This window comes from Nicotiana tabacum, chromosome 17 (assembly GCF_000715075.1).
Source record: "Nicotiana tabacum cultivar K326 chromosome 17, ASM71507v2, whole genome shotgun sequence".
Taxonomy (NCBI): Eukaryota; Viridiplantae; Streptophyta; class Magnoliopsida; order Solanales; family Solanaceae; genus Nicotiana; species Nicotiana tabacum.
The window spans coordinates 84,434,117-84,439,400 of record NC_134096.1 but is presented as its reverse complement, the minus strand read 5'-3'; positions in this window follow the sequence as shown (position 1 = coordinate 84,439,400).

Genomic DNA, 5,284 nt, shown 5'->3' with positions numbered 1-5,284 from the left:
GCTATAGCTCACGCCTTCCGAGTGGGCCCGGGCCCTCCGGACCCGGATTGCTAAAATTTTTTCGGGCCATCAAATAGGACCTAAGGAACCATAGTCACTGCCCCTCCATGACCGTTCATTTTTATTTGTGCGTTTTACGCCAAAAAAACTAGAATTACGCCCGATTCCCATGTTTTCGCGTGCCATAGCCCTCGCTTTCCAAGTGGGTAGGTCCCCCAGACCCTAATCGCCTAAAATTTTTGCGGGCCATCAAATACAACCTAAAGAACCATAGTCACCGCCCATCCATGACCTTTCATCATTTTTTTGCGTTTAACGGCCAAAATACTATAATTCCGCCCGATTCCCATATTTTCGTGTGTTATTGCCCACGCCTTCCGAGTGGGCCCAGGCCCTCCTGACCCGGATCGCCTGAAATTTTTCTAGACCATCAAATAGGACCTAAGGAACCATAGTCACCGCACCGCCATGTACGTTCATTGTTTTTTGCGTTTTACAGCCAACAAACAAGAATTCAGCCCGATTCCCATCTTTGAGTGTGCAATAGCCCACGCCTAACGAGTTGGCCAGGCCCCCCGGACTCGGATTGCCTAAAAATTTTTCGGGCCATCAAATATGACCTAAAGAACCATAGTCACCGCCCCTCCATGACCTTTTCTCGTTGTTTTGCGTATTACGGCCAAAAAACTAGAATTCCACCCGATTCCCATATTTTCGTGTGCTATAGCCCACGCCTTCTTAGTGGGCCCGGGCCCCCAGATCCGGATCGCCTAAAACTTTTTCGGGCCATCAAATAAGACCTAAAGAACCATAGTCACTGCCCCGCCATGGCTGCTCCTCGTCTTTTTGCCATTTACGGCCAAAAAACTAGAATTCCGCCCGATTTGTATATTTTCGTATGCTATAGCCCACGCCTTCCGAATGGGCCCGGCCCCAAAACCCGGATTGCCTAAAACTTTTCCGGGCCATCAAATATGACCTAAGCAAGCATAGTCACTGCCCTGCCATGGTCATTCCTCATTTTTGGCATTTTACGGCCATAAAACTAGAATTCCGCCCGATTCCCATATTTTCGTGTGCAATAGCAACCACCTTTCGAGTGGGCCGCGCCCCAGGACTCGGATCGCCTAAAATATTTCCGGGCCGTCAAATACGACCTAAAGAACCACAGTCACTGCCCCGCCTAGACCGTTCCTCGTTGTTTTGCGTTTTACGACCAAAAACTAAAATTCTGCCCGATTCTCATATTTACATGTGTTATAGCCCACGCCTTCCGAGTGGGCCCGGGCCCTCCGGACCCAGATCGCCTGAAACTTTTTTGGGCCATCAAATAGGACCTAAGGAACCATAGTCACTGCCCCTCCATGACCGTTCCTTTTTATTTTTGCGTTTTACGGCCAAAAAACTAGAATTCCGCCCGATTCCCATGTTTTTGCGTGCTATATCTCTCGCTTTCCTAGTGGGCAGGGCCCCCAGACCCTAATCGCCTAAAATTTTTGCGGGCCATCAAATACAAACTAAAGAACCATAGTCACCGCCCATCCATGACCTTTCCTAGTATTTTTGCGTTTAACGGCCAAAATACTATAATTTTCCCCGATTCCCATATTTTTGTGTGCTATAGCCAACGCTTTCTGAGTGGGCCCAGTCCCCCTGACCCGGATCCCCTGAAATTTTTTCGGACCATCAAATACGACCTAAGGAATCATAGTCACCGCCCCGCCATTACCTTTCCTTGTTTTTTGCGTTTTACGGCCAACAAATTAGAATTCTGCCCGATTCGCATATTTCGTGTGCTATTGCCCACGCCTTCCGAGTGGGCCCGGGCCCTCCGGACCTAGATCGTCTAAAATTTTTCCGAGCCATCAAATACGACCTAAAGAACCATAGTCACTACCCTGCCATGACTGTTCTTCATTTTTTGCAGTTTATGACTAAAAAACTAGAATTCCGCCTGATTCCCATATTTTCTCGTGCACTAGCCCATGCCTTCCGAATGGGCCGGGGCCCCCAGACTTGGATCGCCTAAAAAATTTTGCGAGCCCGCAAATACGACTTAAAGAACCATAGTCACCGCCCCGCCATGACCGTTCCTCGTTTGTTTTGCGTTTTACGGCGAAAAAACTATATTTCCGCCCGATTCCCATATTTCGTGTGCTAAAGCCCATGCCTTCCGAGTGGGCCCGGGCACTCCGGACACGTATCGCCTAAAAAATTTTGCGAGCCAGCAAATACGACTTAAAGAACCATAGTCACCGCCCCGCCATGACCGTTCCTCGTTTGTTTTGCGTTTTACGGCGAAAAAACTATATTTCCGCCCGATTCCCATATTTCGTGTGCTAAAGCCCATGCCTTCCGAGTGGGCCCGGGCACTCCGGACACGTATCGCCTAAAAAATTTTGCGAGCCAGCAAATACGACTTAAAGAACCATAGTCACCGCCCCGCCATGACCGTTCCTCGTTTGTTTTGCGTTTTACGGCGAAAAAACTATATTTCCGCCCGATTCCCATATTTCGTGTGCTATAGCCCTCGCCTTCCCAGTGGGCAGGGCCCCCAGACTGTGATCGCCTAAAATTTTTATGGGCCATCAAATACGACCTAAGGAACCATAGTCATCGCCCCGCCATGATCGATCCTTATTTTTTGCATTTTACGGCCAAAAAACTAGAATTTCGCCCGATTCCCATATTTACGTGTGCAATAGCCCACGCCTACCGAGTGGGCCAGGCCCCCCGAACTCGGATAGCCTAAAATTTTTTCGGGCCATCAAATACGACCTAAAGAACCATAGTCACCCCCCGCCATGACCGTTCCTTGCTATTTTGCGTTTTACAGCCAAAAAACTAGAATTGCGCCCGATTCCCATATTTTCGTGTGTTATAGCCCACGCCTTCTTAGTGGGCCCGGGCCCTCCAGACCCGGATCGCCTAAAATTTTTCGGGCCATCAAATAGGTCCTACGGAACTATAGTAACCGCCCCGCCATGACCTTTCCTCGTTTGTTTTTGCATTTTACGGCCAAAATATTATAATTCCACCCGATTCCCATATTTTCGTGTGCTATAGCTCACGCCTTCCGAGTGGGTCCGGGCCCTCCGGACCCGGACCGCTGAAATTTTTTCGGCCCATCAAATAGGACCTAAGGAACCATAGTCACCGACCCTCCATGACCGTTCCTTTTTATTTGTGCATTTTACGGCCAAAAAACTAGAATTACGCCCGATTCCCATGTTTTCGCGTGCTATAGCCCTCGCCTTCCAAGTGGGCAGGTCCCCCAGACCCTAATCGCCTAAAATTTTTGCGGGCCATCAAATACAACCTAAAGAACCACAGTCACTGCCCATCCATGACCTTTCCTCGTTTTTTGGCGTTTAACGTCCAAAATACTATAATTTCGCCCGATTCCCATATTTTTATGTGCTATAGCCCACGCCTTCCGAGTGGGCCCAGGCCCCGGGGACCCGGATCGCCTGAAATTTTTCCGGACCATCAAATAGAACCTAAGGAACCATAGTCACCGCCTCGCCATGATCGTTCCTTGTTTTTTGCGTTTTACGGCCAACAAACAAGAATTCCGGCCGATTCCCATATTTGCGAGTGCAATAGCCTACGCCCAACGAGTTGGTCCGGCCCCCGGACTCGGATCGCCTAAAATTTTTCTAGGCCATCAAATACTACCTAAAGAACCATAGTCACCACCCCGCCATGACCGTTCCTCGTTGTTTTGCGTTTTACGGCAAAAAAACTAGAATTCCACCTGATTCCCATATTTTCATGTGCTATAGCCCACGGCTTCTTAGTGGGCCCGGTCCCCCAGATCCGGATTGCCTAAGACTTTTTCGGGCCATCAAATACGACCTAAAGAACCATAGTCACCGCCCCAACATTGTTGTTCCTCATCTTTTTGCCGTTTGCGGCCAAAAAATAGAATTCCTCCCAATTCGCATATTTCGTGTGCTATTGCCCACGCCTTCCGAGTGGGCCCGGGCCCTCCGACCCAGATCGTCTAAAATTTTTCTGAGCCATCAAATACGACCTAAAGAACTATAGTCACTACCCCACCATGACTGTTCCTCACTTTTTGCGGTTTATGACTAAAAAACTAGAATTACGCTCGATTCCCATATTTTCTTGTGCAATAGCCCATGCCTTCCGAGTGGGACGGGCCCCCCAGACTAGGATCGCCTAAAAAATTTTTGCGAGCTAGCAAATACGACTTAAACAACCATAGTCACTGACCCACCATGACCGTTCCTCGTTTTTTGTTTGTTTTACAGCCAAAAAACTAGAATTCCGCCCGATTCGCATATTCGTGTGCTATTGCCCACGCCTTCCGAGTGGGCCCGTGCCCTCTGGACCTAGATTGTCTAAAATTTTTCCGAGCCATCAAATACGACCTAAAGAACCATAGTCACTACCTCGCCATGACTGTTCCTCATTTTTTGCGGTTTATGACTAAAAAACTAGAATTCCGCCTGATTCCCATATTTTCTTGTGCAATAGCCCATGCCTTCCGAGTGGGCCGGGTCCCCCCAGACTTGGATCGCCTAAAACTTTTTGCGAGCCAGCAAATATGACTAAAAGAACCATAGTCACCGCCCCTCCATGACCGTTCCTCGTTTGTTTTGCATTTTACGGCCAAAAAACTAGAATTCCGCCCGATTCCCATATTTCGTATGCTATAGCCCACGCCTTCGAGCGGGCTCGGGTACTCTTAACCCGGATCACCTAAAAAATTTTCGGGCCATCAAATACTACCTAAAGAACCATAGTCACTGCCCCACCATGATCGTTCCTTGATGTTTGGCGTTTTACGGCCAAAAACTAAAATTTTGCCCGATTCCCATATTTTCATGTGCTATAGCCCATGCCTTCCTTCTGGGCCCGGGCCCTCCCGACCCGGGTCGCCTGATATTTTTCCAGGCCATCAAATAGGACCTGAGGAACCATAGTCACCGCCCCTCCATGACCGTTCCTTTTTTTTGCGTTTTACGGACAAAAAACTAGAATTCCGCCTGATTCCCATATTTTCGTGTGATATAGCCCTCGCCTTTCCAGTGGGCAGGGCCCTAGACCGTGATCGCCTAAAAAAGTTTTGGGCCATCAAATACGACCTAAGGAACCATAGTCACCGCCCTGCCATGATTGTTCCTTAGTTTTTGCATTTTACGGCCAAAAAACTAGAATTCCGCCTGATTCCCATATTTACGTGTGCAATAGCCCCCGCCTACCGAGTGGGCCGGGCCCCTCGGACTCGGATCGCCTAAAATTTTTTCGGGCCATC